Below are 18,473 nucleotides of genomic sequence, written 5' to 3' on the forward strand. Positions count from 1 at the left end.
TCTCTGCTTATTTCTTTTTCATTTCCCTTCTGAACTGGGTGGGTTGTTGGAGGCAGGAGGTCATGTGATAAAGTCTGCAGTATTATATCCAAGGCGCAAGGGGAGAGCCAACTGTGCAACAGCCCCAACAAACAAATTTCTCTGCAGCACCTGTGGAAGAGCCTGTCACTCCAGAATTGGCCTTTATAGCCACTCCAGGCGCTGCTTCACAAACCACTGACCACCTCCAGGCGCGTATCCATTGTCTCTCGAGATAAGGAGGCCCAAAAGAAGAATTATATCCAAGCAGAGTTGCCAGTCAGACCAGTTTCTGTGCTGTAGATTCCATGCAATTCTATGTAAAAGTTACTCAAGGGTGTGCCTTTACTTCACTGAATACAATTACTCAATTTGACAACGTAATTCACACCATTTGGCAACCACAGTGGACCAAGAAACTGAACAACGGGTGAAAAATGCAACTGCTGCTCTTGTGTGTTTCTGGTGAGCTGAATGAAAACACCCCTCCCATGCTAGCGCCTGGACACTGATAAGATTTCACTCTGACAAAATTGTCACCTCCAAAAAAAAATCAATGCATGCGCAGTAGCAACCGTGTTACCATCTCGCGAGAACAACATAGACACGGGCCGTTTTCCCACTGCTCATTGGTCATTTCGTAACTGGATGAACTATAACCTCAGGAACGGCCGCTTTCCATTGGACGCGGCACTAAACGGTCGGAATTTTTAAAATTTGCGCGAGAAAGTGAGTACGAGAGAGAGAAGAAGAAGAAGGAGGTGAGGATCGTCTGTGAGGAAGAGGTGATAGCTGCAGGTAATAGAACCGGGCTCGAGAGACCGTGCGGAGAGGGAGCCTGGAGAAGCGGCTGGAGTCGGCCGGGGATCGGCGCGCGGCGGTGCAGCCTGACAGTAACTGGACTGCGGAGTACCGGGAGGGAGCGGCCGGGCTCCGGGGGTGTTGGGAGAATCATTTGTCATGGTGTCTCCTGTGAGTTTGGTGTCCAGTTTTGACGTGCAGCACTCGTGTGAAGCGCCTTGTCACCTTTTGCTATGTTAAAGGTGCCTTATAAATGCACACTATAGGGTGGAGGAGCAGGTTTTTTGCGACTGGAGGCTGTTTCCAGTGGCGTTCTGTAAGGCTTAGTAATTGGTCCCCTGCTTTTTGTGATCTATATTAATGATTTAGATGTAAATGTATGGGGTTTGATCAAGAAGGTTACAAATGAGACAAAGATTGGTTGTGTGGTAGATAGTGAGGAGGATAGCTGTGGGCTGCAGGAAGATATTGATCTGGTTAGATGGGCAGAAAGGTGGCAACCTGGAGATGTGTGAGGTGATGCATTTGGGGAATTTAAACAAGGTAAAGGAATACATGATTGATGGGAGAATATGGAGAGGTGTAGAGGCAGTGAGGGACCTTGGAGTGAATGCCCATTGATCCTTGAAGGTAGTAGGGCAGGCTGATAAGGTGCTTAAGAAGGCATATGGAATTCTTTCCTTTTTTATTAGCTGAAGTATAGAATTATAATAAACTTGCAGGGCTACAGGGATTGAGCAAGGCAGTGGGGCTGACTGGAGTGCTCCATGGAAAGCTGGCATGGGCTTGGTGGGCTGAATGGCCTATGCTGTAAATGACATGTGATCAAATGGATTTGATTTTTTTTTTAGTGAAGTGAGTGTATTAATCTGGATTTTAGTGCCTTATAACTCTGTCCCAAAGTCCTGGTGAGGATTTCCACCTCCCTATTTCTCAGCTACATGTTGCCCTTCAATGACCTCATCTGAAAGCACAGCATTAATTTTCATATGTAAGCTGAGGACACTCAGCTCTACTTCACCCCAACTTCTCTTGACTCATCCACTGCTGCTAAATTTACAAGACTGCTTATCTGACATCCAGTACTAGATGAGCAGAAATTTATTCCAATTAAATATTGGGAAGACTGAAGCCTTTGTTTTCAGTCCATGTTCCAAACTCTCCTCTAGTTACCAACTTCTTCCTCCTTGGCAACAGTTTGTGATTAAGTCATTGTCAGATTTCTCACAGATGAGCTTCTGACTTCATTAATGCCATCATGAAGACCACCTGTAACTTTGCCCCTATCTCAGCTCATCTGCTGAAAAGCCTCATTCATGTTTTTGTTACTTCTAGACTTGATTATTCCAACACACCCCTGGCTGGTCTTCCTCATTGTACTCTGTAAACTTGAGATCATTCAAAACTCTGCCTGTGCCTTAACTCTCTCCAAATCCTATTGTCATTCCCCTGTCACCCCTATGCTCACTGACCTACATTAGCTCCCAGTCAAGCAACGTCTTGGTCTTAAAATTCTGGCCCTTGTTTTCAAATCACTCCATGGCTTTGCCCCTCTCTCTCTCTCTCTCGCTGTAATCTCATCTAGCCCCAGAAGCCTCCAAGATACCCACACTACTACTAATTCTGGCCTCTTGTGCATCCCTAATTTTAATTGCCCTACTGTTGATGGTTGTGCCTTAAGTTGACTATGTCCCAAGCTCTGGAATACCTCCCTGTGCCTCTCTGCCTCTCCAACTTGCTTTCCTCCTTTAATTCACTCAAAACCTACCTCTTTGACCAAGTGTTTGATCATCTGACCTAAAATCTCCATTTGTTGCTTGGTGTCATGTTTGTTCTGTAATTGTGAAATGCCTTACTTTGTTAAAGGTGCTATATAAATATGTTTGTATCTTTGAAGGTGGCAACATATGCCCTTGCCCCACCTCCCAGTCTCTGTCCCTGCCCAAACTTTAGCACTGTGCCTTTAAGTTTATATTCTCTTCAGTCAAAATGCATCACCTCAACTTCCCTGCATTAAATTCCATCTACTGCTTGTCTGCCCATTCTGCTAGCCTACCTATGTCCTGTCATCCTTGCCATTTGCCATGCCTCCAAGTTTGGTATCACTGGCAACTTTTCAAAATTTACTGTGTATTCCAATATCCGAATCATATGTCCCAGCACTAACCCTTGGGTCTACCATTCTCCAGTTTGAAAAACAACCATTTACTGTGACTTGCTGTTTTCTGTCCTTAAACCATTTTTTTTTTAATCCAAGCTGGCACTGACGCTCCTATTGCATGAGCCTCGACTTTGTTAACCAGTCTTTCATTTGGTACTTTGTCAAATGCTTTCTTAATCCATATAGACAACATCCACTGAATTTCTTTCACCAATCCTGTTACTTCAAAAAAATCCAGTTAGTCAAGCATGATCTGCCTTTTACAAATCCAATCTACTTAATTAGCTCAAACCTTTTTTTTCCTTCCTGATTATTGTTTTTAAAACTTTACCCACCAATGATGCTGATTGGCCTGTAGTTACTAGGAATGTCCTTGTGCCCTTTTCTTGAATAAAGGTGTTTCATTTGCCATTCTCCAATCCTCTGGCACCTTCCCTGTATCCTGAAGGTTGGAAGATTATGGCAAGCCCTTTGCTATCTCCACTCTCACTTTCTTTAGCAACCTGGGATGCAAGCTGTCCAGACCAGGTGATCTATCCATTCAAAGCATAGTCAGCCTTTCCAGTATGTCCTGTTCATCAATTTTCATCCAACTAACTACCTCTACATTTTCAGTTTCTACTAATTTTTGTCAGCATTCTGTACTTTAGGAAACAGATACAAAGTACTGTAAGTATTCTAACCCTGCCTTGTGCCTTTAAGCATGTATCACCTTCTTTATCCCTAATAGACCCCACCCTGCCTCATACAACCTGCATGTAAATTTTGGGGTTCCCTTTTGTTCTCATTCTCTCTTTCCTAGTCTTACTTTCTTCACGTCCCCTCAACTTATTGTATATGGTGTCTCTTGAAGAATTCACCTGATGCCCATCATGCACTCTTTTCTTTCATCATATTCTCTATCTCCCTTGTCATGGAGCTCTGGCTTTGGTTCCCCTATGTTTTTCCTCTTGCTGTAATGTATCTAGCCTGAAACAACTTAAAGATCACCCATTGTTCTGTTACCATTTTCGCTTGCAAACTTTGGTATCATTTTACCCGAAATTTTCCCCTCCTCCCATTGAAGCTAGCTCTACTTCAATCTAAAGTAGAACTTCTAAATTGGATCATAAGGTTTAGATGAGTAATGGATGAGTGATCATTGCTGCTTACTCTTTTCCAAGTGTTCTCCCACGGACAAGGTGCCCTGAAGTGAAGGCGCCCCAAAGCAGCAATGATCATAAGATGATTGAACTTTATGTTCAGTTTGATGGAGAGAAGAATGGGTATCCGACTAGTATTTTCAACTTCAAGGCAATTCTGAGAGCATGAATCCCTTTTGATCAGCGGTAGTGGTGATAGTGCGAGCCAGGGGGCAGCCGGGAAGGTAAGTTTCACTATAAAGTACTTACCTCGTGATTCGGCGGACACGGGGACTGCTGGGTAAGTGAACTTGTATATTCGGGCAGTGGCTAAACCCGAAACCCTACACGTGTAGTGTCTCCCACCAATCCTCCTCCTCCAACCAAAAAAAAGGGCTCTTGTGTGGAGGGTATGGTAAGGTTTTCCTTTATTTGTCTTTATTCTCTTGTCAATTTAGAGCAGAGGGGATGGAAGCTAGGGCAGTTGCATGCTCCTCTTGCAGGATGTGGGAGGTGAGGGTCACCACTTGTGTCCCTGTTGACTTCACCTGTGAGAAGTGCACCCAACTCCAGCTCCTCACAGACCGCGTTAGGGAGCTGGATGAACTTCGGATCATGCGGGAGGCTGAGGTGGTGATAGAGAGCAGTTATAGGGAAGTACTGCCACCTAAGTCACAGGATAAAGGTAGCTGGGTGACCGTCAGGGGAGGGAAAGGGAATAGGCGCACAGTGCAGGGATCCCCTGTGGCCGTTCCCCTCAATAATAAGTATACCGTTTTGGATACGGTTTGGTTGGGGGGGGGGGGGGGGAGGACCTACCAGGGGAAAGCCACAGCGGCCAGGTCTCTGGCACTGAGCCTGGCTCTGCGGCTCAGAAGGGAAGGGGGGAGAATAGGAGAGCGATAGTGATAGGAGATTCAATGGTTAGAGGAACAGACAGGAGATTCTGTGGTCGCGAACGAGACTCCCGGATGGTATGTTGCCTCCTGGGTGCCAGGGTCAGGGATGTCTCGGATCGAGTCCACAGGATTCTTAAGGGGGAGGGGGAGCAGCCAGAAGTCGTGGTACACATCGGTACCAATGACATAGCTAGGAAAAGGGATGAGGACCTGAAAAGTGAATATAGGGAGTTAGGTTGGAAGCTAAAAGGCAGGGCGAGCAGAGTAGTAATCTCAGGATTGATACCGGTGCCACGTGCTAGTGAGGCTAGAAACAGAGCGAATGCAGCTGAACACGTGGCTACAGAACTGGTGCAGGAGGGAGGGATTCAGATATGTGGATCATTGGGATACCTTCTGGGGAAGGTGGGATCTGTACAAGAAGGACGGGTTGCATCTGAACTGGAGGGGCACCAATATCCTGGGCGGGAAGTTTGCTAGAGCTCTTCGGGAGGGTTTAAACTAGTTTGGCAGGGGGATGGGAACCGGAGCTATGGGACAGTGGATGGGGTAGCTGTTGAACAGGCAGATACCGAGTGCAGAGAGTCTGTGAGGAAGGTTAGACAGTTGACAGGGCAAAGTTGCAGCCAGTATGATGGGTTGAAGTGTGTCTATTTTAACGCAAGAAGTGTCAGGAATAAGGGTGATGAACTTAGAGCATGGATCAGTACTTGGAGCTATGATGTGGCCATTATGGAGACCTGGATATCACGAGGGCAGGAATGGATGTTGGATGTTCTGGGGTTTAGATGTTTCAAAAGGAATAGGGAGGGAGGTAAAAGAGGTGGGGGAGTGGCATTGCTAATCAGGGATAGTGTCACAGCTGCAGAAAGGGAGGTCGTCGAGGAGGGTTTGTTTACTGAGTCATTATGGGTGGAAGTCAGAAACAGGAAAGGAGCAGTCACTTTATTGGGAGTTTTCTATAGACCCCCCAATAGCAACAGAGACACGGAGGCAAATTTTGGAAAGGTGCAGAAGTAACAGGGTTGTTGTCATGGGTGACTTCAACTTCCCTAATATTGATTGGAACCTCCTTAGTGCAAATAGTTTGGGTGGAGCAGTTTTTGTCAGGTGTCCAGGAAGGTTTCCTGACTCAATATATAGAGGGGAGGCTATATTGGATTTGGTGCTTGGCAACAGGCCAGGTGGCAGATCTCTCGGTGGGAGAGCATTTCAGTGATGGTGATCACAACTCCCTGATCTTTACTATAGTCATGGAGAGGGACAGGAGCAGACGGGATGGGAAAATATTTCATTGGGGGAGGGGGAATTACAATGCTATTAGGCAGGAACTGGGAGCATAAATTGGGAACAGATGTTCTCCAGGAAATGCACAACAGAAATGTGGAGGTGGTTTAGGGAGCACTTGCTGTGACTGCTGGATAGGTTTGTCCCGATGAGGCAAGGAAGGGATGGTAGGGTGAAGGAACCTTGGATGACAAGAGATGTGGAACAGCTAGTCCAGAGGAAGAAGGAAACTTATTTAAGGTTGAGGAAGCAAAGGATCAGACAGGGCTCTGGAGGGTTACAAGGGAGCCAGGAAGGAACTGAAGAATGGACTTAGGAGAGCTAGAAGGGGACATGAAAAAGTCTTGGCGGGTAGGATTAAGGAAAATCCCAAGACGTTCTACACTTATGTGAGGAACAAGAGGATGGCCAGAGTGCGGGTAGGGCCGATCAGGGATAGTGGAGGGAACTTGTGCCTGGAGTCGGAGGAGGTAGGGAGGTCCTAAATGAATACTTTGCTTCAGTATTCACTAGTGAGAGGGACCTGGTCGTTTGTGAGGGCAGCGTGAAACAGGCTGATATGCTCGAACAGGTTGATGTTAAGAGAGAGGATGTGCTGGAAATTTTGCAAGATATGAGGACAGATAAGTCCCTGGGGCCAGACGGGATATACCCAAGGATATTACGGGAAGCGAGGGAAGAGATTGCCGCGCCTTTGGCGATGATCTTTGCGTCCTCACTGTCCACTGGAGTAGTACCAGATGATTGGAGGGTGGCAAATGTTATTCCCTTGTTCAAGAAAGGGAATAGGGATAACCCTGGGAATTATAAACCAGTCAGTCTTACGTCGGTTGTGGGCAAATTATTGGAGAGGATTCTGAGACAGGATTTATGATTATTTGGAAAAGCATGGTTTGATTAGAGACAGTCAGCATGGCTTTGTGAGGGGCAGGTCATGCCTCACAAGCCTTATTGAATTCTTTGAAGATGTGACAAAACACATTGATGAAGGAAGAGCAGTGAATGTGATGTATATGGATTTTAGCAAGGTGTTTGATAAGGTTCCCCGTGGTAGGCTCATTCAGAAAGTAAGGAGGCATGGGATACAGGGAAAGTTGGCTGTCTGGATACAGAATTGGCTGGCCCATAGAAGACAGAGGGTGGTAGTAGATGGAAAGTATTCAGCCTGGAGCTCGGTGACCAGTGGTGTTCTGCAGGGATCTGTTCTGGGACCTCTGCTCTTTGTGATTTTTATAAATGACTTGGATGAGGAAGTGGAAGGCTGGGTTAGCAAGTTTGCTGATGACACGAAGGTTGCTGGAGTTGTGGATAGTGTGGAAGGCTGTTGTAGGTTGCAACGGGACATTGACAGGATGCAGAGCTGGGCTGAGAAGTGGCAGATGGAGTTCAACCTGGAAAAGTGTGAAGTGATACATTTTGGAAGGTCGAATTTGAATGCAGAATACAGGCTTTTTTTTTTTCGAACATTACAGCGCAGTACAGGCCCTTCGGCCCACGATGTTGCGCCGACCTGTGAAACCATCTGACCTACACTATTCCATTTTCATCCATATGTCTATCCAATGACCACTTAAATGCCCTTAAAGTTGGCGAGTCTACTACTATTGCAGGCAGGGCGTTCCACGCCCCTACTACTCTCTGAGTAAAGAAACTACCTCTGACATCTGTCCTATATCTATTACCCCTCAACTTAAAGCTATGTCCCCTCGTGTTTGCCATCACCATCCGAGGAAAAAGACTCTCACTATCCACCCTATCTAACCCTCTGATTATCTTATATGTCTCTATTAAGTCACCTCTCCTCCTCCTTCTCTCCAACGAAAACAACCTCAAGTCCCTCAGCCTTTCCTCGTAAGACTTTCCCTCCATACCAGGCAACATCCTAGTGAATCTCCTCTGCACCCTTTCCAAAGCTTCCACATCCTTCCTATAATGCGGTGACCAGAACTGCACGCAATACTCCAGGTGCGGTCTCACCAGAGTTTTGTACAGCTGCAGCATGACATCGTGGCTCCGAAACTCGATCCCCCTACTAATAAAAGCTAACACACCATATGCCTTCTTAACAGCCCTATTAACCTGGGTAGCAACCTTCAGGGATTTATGCACCTGGACACCAAGATCTCTCTGTTCATCTGCACTACCAAGAATCTTCCCATTAGCCCAGTACTCTGCATTCCTGTTACTCCTTCCAAAGTGAATCACCTCGCACTTTTCCGCATTAAACTCCATTTGCCATCTCAGCCCAGCTCTGCAGCCTATCTATGTCCCTCTGTACCCTACAACATCCTTCGGCACTATCCACAACTCCACCGACCTTAGTGTCATCTGCAAATTTACTAACCCACCCTTCTACACCCTCTTCCAGGTCATTTATAAAAATGACAAACAGCAGTGGCCCCAAAACAGGTCCTTGCGGTACACCACTAGTAACTAAACTCCAGGATGAACATTTGCCATCAACCACCACCCTCTGTCTTCTTTCAGCTAGCCAATTTCTGATCCAAAGCTCTAAATCACCTTCAACCCCATACTTCCGTATTTTCTGCAATAGCCTACCGTGGGGAACCTTATCAAACGCCTTACTGAAATCCATATACACCACATCCACTGCTTTACCCTCATCCACCTGTTTGGTCACCTTCTCGAAAAACTCAATAAGGTTTGTGAGGCACGACCTACCCGTCACAAAACCGTGCTGACTATCGCGAATGAACTTATTCTTTTCAAGATGTTTATACATCCTGTCTCTTATAACCTTTTACAACATTTTACCCACAACCGAAGTAAGGCTCACAGGTCTATATTACCAGGGCTGTCTCTACTCCCCTTCTTGAACAAGGGGACAACATTTGCTATCCTCCAGTCTTCCGGCACTATTCCTGTCGACAATGAAGACATAAAGATCAAGGACAAAGGCTCTGCAATCTCCTCCCTAGCTTCCCAGAGAATCCTAGGATAAATCCCATCTGGCCCAGGGGACTTATCTATTTTCACACTTTCCAAAATTGATAACACTTCCTCCTTGTGAACCTCAATCCCATCTAGCCTAGTAGTCTGAATCTCAGTATTCTCCTCGACAACATTTTCTTTCTCTACTGTAAATACTGATGCAAAATATTCATTTAACACTTCCCCTATCTCCTCTGATTGCACACACAACTTCCCACTACTATCCTTGATTGGCCCTAATCTAACTCTAGTCATTCTTTTATTCCTGATATACCTATAGAAAGCCTTAGGGTTTTCCCTGATCCTATCTGCCAATGACTTCTCGTGTCCTCTCCTTGCTCCTCTTAGCTCTCCCTTTTAGATCCTTCCTGGCTAGCTTGTAACTCTCAAGCGCCCTAACTGAGCCTACACGTCTCATCCTAACATAAGCCGCCGCCTTCCTCTTGACAAGCGCTTCAACTTCTTTAGTAAACCACGGCTTCCTCGCTCGACAACTTCCTCCCTGCCTCACAGGTACATACTTATCAAGGACACGCAGTAGCTGCTCCTTGAATAAGCTCCACATTTCGATTGTGCCCATCCCCTACAGTTTCCATCCCCATCCTACGCATCCTAAATCTTGCCTAATCGCATCATAATTTCTTTTCCCCCAGCTATAATTCTTGCCCTGCAGTATATACCTGTCCCTGCCCATCGCTAAGGTAAACCTAACCGAATTGTGATCACTATCACCAAAGTGCTCACCTACATCTAAATCTAACACCTGGCCGGGTTCATTACCCAGTACCAAATCCAATGTGGCATCGCCCCTGGTTGGCCTGTCTACATACTGTGTCAGAAAACCCTCCTGCACACACTGGACAAAAACTGACCCATCTAAAGTACTCTTGGTAGTGTGGAGGAACAGAGGGATCTTGAGGTCCACGTCCATAGATCCCTCAAAGTTGTCACCCAAGTTGATAGGGTTGTTAAGAAGGCGTATGGGGTGTTGGCTTTCATTAACAGGGGGATTGAGTTTAAGAGCCACGAGGTTATGCTGCCGCTCTCAGGCCCTGGTTTGACCACACTTGGAATATTGTGTTCAGTTCTGGTCGCCTCATTATAGGAAGGATGTGGAAGCTTTAGAGAGGGTGCAGAGGAGATTTACCAGGATGCTGCCTGGACTGGAGGGCATGTCTTACGAAGAAAGGTTGAGGGTGCTAGGGCTTTTCTCATTGGAGAGAAGAAGGATGAGAGGTGACTTGATAGAGGGGTACAAGATGATGAGAGGCATAGATAGAGTGGATAGCCAGAGACTTTTTCCCAGGGCGGAAAGGGCTATCACCAGGGGGCATAATTTTAAGGTGATTGGAGGAAGGTTTAGGGGAGATGTCAGAGGTAGGTTCTTTACACAGTGGTGAGTGTGTGGAATGCGCTGCCAGCGGTGGTAGTAGAAGCAGATACATTAGGGACATTTAAGCGACTCTTGGATAGGTACATGGATGATAGTAGAATGAAGGGTATGTAGGTAGTTTGATCCTAGAGTAGGTTAAAGGGTCGGCACAACATCGTGGGCCAAAGGGCCTGTGCTGTACTGTTCTATGTTCTATGAAAGCCGAGCTAGCAAAAGTGAACTGGCAAAATAGGTTAAGGGATCGATGAATAGCAATGCAGTGAAAGTCACTTAAAGGGGATATTTCAGAATAGGTACATTCCAATGAGAGCCAAAGGGAAGGACCTGTGGTTAACTGAAAAAGTTAGATAGTATCAAACATTTAAAAAAAAAGTGTACAATTGCACAAAGATAGGTGGCAGGTCAGAAGATTGGACAAGATTTAAAAAAAAAAAGTGACTAAAAACATTAAGGGGGAGAAAAAGAGTACCAGAGAAGGCTGGCAAGAAATATAAGAACAGATAGTAAGAGTTTCTATAACTTTTTTTTTAAACCAAAAAGTTAGTGAGCGTTGGTCCTGTGGAAAGTGAGTCTGGGGAATTAACAAGCGAAAATAAGGAGATGGCAGATTAATTGAAGAGGTATTTTGCATCGGTCTTACCTTTTGAGGATACAAGTAACATCCCAGTATTAGCTGTAAGTCAGGAAATGGAAGGGAGGGAGGAACTGCAGAAAATTACTATCCCCAGAGAAGTGGTACTGAACAAATTGTTGGAGCTGTGGACTGACAAGTCCCCAGGTCCTGATTAATTTCATCCTCGGGAGTTAAAAGAAGTGGCTAGTGAGATAGTTGATGCATTAGTTTTAATTTTCCAAAATTCCCTAGATTCAGGGAAGGTTCTGCTGGACTGGAAAATAGTGAGTGTAATTCCTTTATTCAAAAAGGGAGGGAGACAAAGTGGGAGGCTACAGGCCAGTTTGCTTAACATCTGTCATCGGGAAAATGTTAGAAGCTATTAAAGATGTTAGAGAAGGGCACTTTAAATAAAAATAAATAAATAATCATGGTAATTAGGGAGCGTCAACATGGTTTTGTGAAGGCTTAACCAATTTATTGGACTTCTTTGAGGAAGTAACATGTGCTGTGGATAAAAGGGGAACTAGTGGATGTACTGTACTTTGATTTCCAAAAAGCATCTGATGAGTGCCACACCAAAGGTTATTGTGGAAAATAAAAGCTCATGGTTTAGTGGGGAACACTGGCAAGAATAGAACATTGGCTAGCTAACAGGAAACAGAAGGCATAAATGGGTTGTTTTCTGGTTGGCAAGATGTAACGAGTGGTGTGCCATAGTGCTGGGGCCTCAACTTTTACAATTTATATAAATGAATTGGGTGAAGGGACTGAAGGTATGGTGCTAAATTTGCTGATGACACTAAGATAGGTAGGAAGGTAAGTTTTTGAAGAGGATATAAGGAGGCTACAAAGGGATATAGACAGGTTGTGAATGGGGAAAATATGAAATGGTCTATTTTGGCAGGAAGAAAAAAATGCATATCCAAATGGTGAGAGATTGCAGTACTGAAATGCAGAGGGATCTGGGTGTCCTAGTGCATGAGTCACAAGATTAGTATGCAGGTACAGCAAGTAACACAATAAATGACAACATTCTATTAGAGGAATCAAATACAAAAGCAGGGAGGTTGTGCTTCAGTTATACAGGGCATTGATCAGAACACATCTGCAGTACTGTGTGCAGTATTGGTCTCTTTATTTAAGGAAGGATGTAAAATGTGTTGGAAGCAGTTTGGAGGAGGTTTACTGGACTAATACCTGGAATGGGTAGGTTGTCTTGAGGAAAGGTTGGACAGGCTTGTATCAACTGGAGTTTAGAAGAGTAAGAGGTGACTTAATTGAAACAAGATCATGAGGGGTCTTGACAGGGTGAATGTGGAAAGGATGTTTCCTCTTGTGGGAGAATCTCGAACTAGGGGTCGCCCATTTAAGACCAAGGTGAGGAGAAATATTTTTGAGTCTTCCTCAAAATCAAGTAACTTTCTAAAAAAAAAAGACAGTCTTACCCATTCTCTTCACTACAGACTGCACCATTCTAATGAGTATATTAATCTTTCACACAGTAGAAAAGCAGAGCTTTTAAATATTTAAGACAGAGGTAGATTCTTGATAAGCAAGGGAGTGAAAGGTTATTGGGGGTAGGTGGAAATGTGGAGTTGCAGTTATCAGATCAGCCATGATCTTGTTAAATGGTGGAGTAGGCTTCAGGGGGCCAAGTGGCCTCCTGCTCCTAATTTGTATGGCCAAATGTCCATTTGACCCACCTGATTTCCCCAGCACCAGATCCAGCAATGCCTCCTTCCTGGTTGGATTCAAAACACACTAGTCAGTTAAGTTCTGAACACATTTCAGAAATTCCTCTGCTCCTTTCCCTTTACTCTAACCTCGGATTCTGATGAAAGGTCCCAGACGTGAAACGTTAACTTTCTCTCTCCACAGATGCTGTCATCCATGTGGTAAATCCACATTTGATATGTGGGAGGCTTTTAAAGAGAGGTTGATTAGCGTGCAGGAGAGACATGTTCCTGTGAAAATGAGGGATAGAAATGGCAAGATTAGGGAACCATGGATGGCAGGTGAAATTGTGAGACTAGCTAAGAGGAAAAAGGAAGCATACATAAGGTTTAGGCGGCTGAAGAAAGACAAAGCTTTGAAAGAATATCGGGAATGTAGGACCAATCTGAAAGGAGGAATTAAGAGGGCTAAAAGGGGTCATGAAATATCTTTAGCAAACAGGGTTAAGGAAAATCCCAAAGCCTTTTATTCATATATAAGGAGCAAGAGGGTAACTAGAGAAAGGATTGGCCCACTCAAGGACAAAGGAGGAAAGTTATGCGTGGAGTCAGAGAAAATGGGTGAGATTCTAAACGAGTACTTTGCATCGGTATTCACCGAGGAGAGGGACATGACGGATGTTGAGGTTAGGGACAGATGTTTGATTACTCTAGGTCAAGTCGGCATAAGGCGGGAGGAAGTGTTGGGTATTCTAAAAGGCATTAAGGTGGACAAGTCCCCAGGTCCGGATGGGATCTATCCCAGGTTACTGAGGGAAGCTAGAGAGGAAATAGCTGGGGCCTTAACAGATATCTTTGCAGCATCCTTAAACACGGGTGAGGTCCCGGAGGACTGGAGAATTGCTCATGTTGTCCCCTTGTTTAAGAAGGGTAGCGGGGAAAATCCAAGTAATTATAGACTGGTGAGCCTGACGTCAGTGGTAGGGAAGCTGCTGGAGAAGATACTGAGGGATAGGATCTCTTCCCATTTGGAAGAAAATGGGCTTATCAGTGATAGGCAACATGGTTTTGTGCAGGGAAGGTCATGTCTTACCAACTTAATAGAATTCTTTGAGGAAGTGACAAAGTTGATTGATGAGGGAAGGGCTGTAGATGTCATATACATGGACTTCAGTAAGGTGTTTGATAAGGTTCCCCATGGTAGGCTGATGGAGAAAGTGAAGTCGCATGGGGTCCAGGGTGTACTAGCTAGATGGATAAAGAACTGGCTGGGCAACAGGAGACAGAGAGTAGCAGTGGAAGGGAGTTTCTCAAAATGGAGACATATGACCAGTGGTCCACAGGGATCCGTGCTGGGACTACTGTTTGTGACATACATAAATGATTTGGAGGAAAGTATGGGTGGTCTGATTAGCAAGTTTGCAGACGACACTAAGATTGGTGGAGTAGCAGATAGTGAAGGGGACTGTCAGAGAATACAGCAGAATACAGATAGATTGGAGAGTTGGGCAGAAAAATGGCAGATGGAGTTCAATCAGGGCAAATGCGAGGTGATGCATTTTGGAAGATCCAATTCAAGAGTGAATTATACAGTAAATGGAAAAGTCCTGGGGAAAATCGATGTACAGAGAGATTTGGGTGTTCAGGTCCATTGTTCCCTGAAGGTGGCAATGCAGGTCAATAGAGTGGTCAAGAAGGCATACGGCATGCTTTCCTTCATCGGATGGGGTATTGAGTACAAGGCTTGGCAGTTCATGTTACAGTTGTATAAGACTTTGGGTCGGCCACATTTGGAACACTGCGTGCAGTTCTGGTCGCCACATTACCAAAAGGATGTAGATGCTTTGGAGAGGGTGCAAAGGAGGTTCACCAGGATGTTGCCTGGTATGGAGGGCGCTAGCTATGAAGAGAGGTTGAGTAGATTAGGATTATTTTCATTAGAAAGACGGAGGTTGAGGGGGGACCTGATTGAGGTGTACAAAATCATGAGAGGTATAGACAGGGTGGATAGCAAGAAGCTTTTTCCCAGAGTGGGGGATTCAATTACTAGGGGTCACGAGTTCAAAGTGAGAGGGGAAAAGTTTAGGGTGGATATGCGTGGAAAGTTCTTTACGCAGAGGGTGGTGGGTGACTGGAACGCGTTGCCAGCAGAGGTGGTAGACGCGGGCACGATAGCGTCTTTTAAGATGTATCTAGACAGATACATGAATGGGCAGGAAGCAGAGATACAGACCCTTAGAAAATAGGCGACAGGTTTAGATAGAGGATCTGGATCGGCGCAGGCTTGGAGGGCCGAAGGGCCTGTTCCTGTGCTGTAATTTTCTTTGTTCTTTGTTCAGACTTGCTGAGTATTTCCAGCATTTGCAGGGATCATTTTTTTTTTAAAGCCCATTCCTTCCAAGCAGGCAACAATTGGTCCAATGGCACTAGATGCTCCAAACTTTATATTAAACAGGACTACTAATATAGAAAGGCATCCCTATTTATATTTACTTCAGTCTGAGGCCTCTGCACTGGGAACTGGTGGCATTGGCACACTCCTGATTTTTAAAGCTGCTAAATGAAGGATCTTGCTCAAGTGGGGTGAATTACAGCCTTTGGGATTTTTGTTTTCAGCAAACTGTCAAATCCCTCTGGCATTTAGAACTGTTAATTGGCTACATTAGGTGTTTAAACCTTTCTCAACAGCTGGATTCTGAGTGTTGGCAGAACTGTGAAATTAATTATGCCTGTATCTTCCAAGTGGAATTTAGATTTTTGGTACTTTGTCTTTAGTGCATTCCCTCTTTTGGGGAGCTGCCTACACTACATAGTGCAATTACTGTTGAACAAAAATGGTTACACTCTACTAGTTATAGTGGGTAAATCAGGAAAATTGCTTTCACACCTATGTGCTTTCTGTGAGCAATGGGGACTATTTTAACTGTTTCAGGCAGAAGTTAATTGGTCCATCCTATTCCCTTGATACATTTCCAGTACCCCTGAAACCCAAAACCCATTTGTGATTAGAACCTGCTTCATTACTTTGCAAAATCCGTTGAAGTTCCTTGTGCCATGCTAGCAATTTATGCTATAGTTTTGGACTCCTTTTAAAAATGCAGGAAGTATTTTTTGAAATTTTAACTTGTAAATGTAGCCCCTTGTGCTTAAATTCTGCACATAATAAAGCTTTCTTGGATCCATTTTGTCCATGTTTTCATAATTTTAAGCACTTCTGCTTTTGCCATCAGTCTTGCCACACCCTAAGTCATCTATCTTTCCTTACTGATTCCACAATTTAAGGACATGTATCATATCATGTAGCCCTTCTCAATACCTACAATAACTGAGTTTTCTTTGCCTGTAACAGCCACCACTCTGCTGCAATCAAACTAACTTAATTTTCCAGGTAGTCACAGTTGAAACCTGAGGTCTGGAGTTGGGGAGCAAAACAGTAAGCTGGGAAGCTCTCCACTGTCTATTAGTGGAATGGCTAAGGATCACAAATGTCAATTTCTAAAACTCTCTCTATTTTAGACAACATCAAAGTAAGCCATTGCTGAGTGTCCTTACTGTTTAATGGTCTTCCACGTTTTAAAAAAAAAAAAAAAAAATTGAGGAAAGCAGGGTGCATATGGGGGTAAACAGTTGGAGATTCTGGATCTAAGTACCATGTATTGAATGGTTTGAAGGCAAGGGCAAAAGCCATGTGCTCAAGTCTGGCATAGCTTGAACTCAATCTTTGGCAGACAAAAGCACTGACTTGAAAATGCAATGTTGTGTAGAGGAGTAAATTTTTAAAAATGGAATAATTGTTTAGCAACAGTGAGCTATGGTCACAATTTGAAGGATTTGGTTGACTTTGATATGTTTGGTATAGTGGAGTGGAAGCTAGATTGGAGAGTTTTCAATGGTTGAAGTTTGTTGGACTGTGCAGCTTAATTATAACCCACAGAATATGTCTGTATGGTTGTCTATGGCTATGATGTGTTGGCACATAAGAAATTTTATTTCCACAGCACCACTAACTGTTTAATAGGCATCTGGACAGTTGGTTGTTACTCATTAATTTCCTTTGGGGAAGGAAATCAGCTGTCCTTATCCAGTATGGCCTATGATGCCAAAGAAACCGCCATGTGATTCCTAACTGTCCTCAAATGGCCTAGCAAGTCACTCAATTGAAACAAATAGCTGTGAAAAGTCTCATTTAAACTTGATAGACCACTTGGCATTGGTCAAGGCACTCTCAACCCACTTTACTCTGAAAAGTCTTCACTAATATCTGGGGACTTCTGCCAAAATTGGTAGAGCTGTCCCACAGGTTAGTTGAGAACCTTGCAATCCTATTCAGAATCTTGTCTTTTCAGTCATGTCCCAGACTCATCATCCCTGGGTATGTCCTGTCCCACTAGCATGTTGAATCCACTAGAGGTGGCAGTACAGTTCTTACAGTTGCAAGGGGATGCCCCTGGGAGTCCTCATTAGAACTTGGCCCCATGACATCAAACATGGGCAAGGAAACCTGTTTGCCAACTGTAGTCTTCCCTCAGCTCATGAATCAATACTGTGTCATCTTCAACACCATATGAAAGAAGCACTGAGGGTAGTTTTTTAGATTAGATTAGAGATACAGAACTGAAACAGGCCCTTCGGCCCACTGAGTCTGTGCTGACCATCAACCACCCATTTATACTAATCCTACACTAATCCCATATTCCTACCAAACATCCCCATCTGTCCCTATATTTCCCTACCACCTACCTATACTAGTGACAATTTATAACGGCCAATTTACCTACCAACCTGCAAGTCTTTTGGCTTGTGGGAGGAAACCGGAGCACCCGGAGAAAACCCACACAGACACAGGGAGAACTTGCAAACTCCACACAGGCAGTACCCAGAATCGAACCCGGGTCCCTGGAGCTGTGAGGCTGCAGTGCTAACCACTGTGCCGCCCTGAGGGCCTTCAATGTCTGAGTCAGTCATTAACAGTCCTGAAGGACATAGCTGTTAGACTAGGCCTGTGACAAGTGGTGAGAGCAAACCTGAAGGGAAAAAAACCTACTTGAGTCTTTACCAATCTTCCTGTCACAGATGTATGTATCCATGACAGGCCTTGTGGCAATCAAGTCACATCTTCAGAGGGTACCTTCTGTTGTGTTGTATCCCACTATGCTAAGTGGGATAGATTCAGAACCAATCTAGCAACTCCAAACTGGGTATCGATGAGGCACTGTGGGCCATCAACAGGAGCAATATTGTACAGTGCCATCTAACATCATGGCCTGGTGTGTCCCTTGCTCTACCAGTAAGTCAGGGATCAATCCTGATTCAATGATGAGTGTAGGAGAGCATGCCGGGAGTAGTACCAGCCTGGTGAGCTACAAGACTGCATGCATACTAAACAGAAGCCGCATGCTATTGACAATTAAGCAATCCCACCAACAGCAGATCAAATCGATGCACTGCAGTGCTGCCAACAATTCTCCCTCTAAGCTGCACAGCAACCCTGAAGTTCCCACACCGGTCAAATACGAGTTGGTCCCCTTAAATTACTGTGATGCACAAAAAAA

General features: G+C 44.7%; 1 protein-coding gene across 3 annotated transcripts in view; it reads left to right on the forward strand.

Moving 5' to 3' along the window:
• Positions 1-696: 696 nt before the first annotated feature.
• The window catches only part of tacc3 (transforming, acidic coiled-coil containing protein 3), an 84,368-nt gene continuing 66,591 nt past the window's right edge, over positions 697-18,473 (forward strand). Inside the window, exon 1 of one of the 3 annotated variants that reach the window (XM_068029667.1) lies at positions 697-816. The gene's annotated coding sequence lies outside the window, so the exon portion shown is untranslated. Of the gene's footprint in view, positions 817-859; positions 991-18,473 lie in introns of those variants that run through there. The other 2 variants (XM_068029672.1, XM_068029681.1) reach the window with 2 other exon arrangements.

The sequence above is a fragment of the Heterodontus francisci genome, chromosome 1 (genome assembly GCF_036365525.1).
Source record: "Heterodontus francisci isolate sHetFra1 chromosome 1, sHetFra1.hap1, whole genome shotgun sequence".
NCBI lineage: Eukaryota > Metazoa > Chordata > Chondrichthyes > Heterodontiformes > Heterodontidae > Heterodontus > Heterodontus francisci.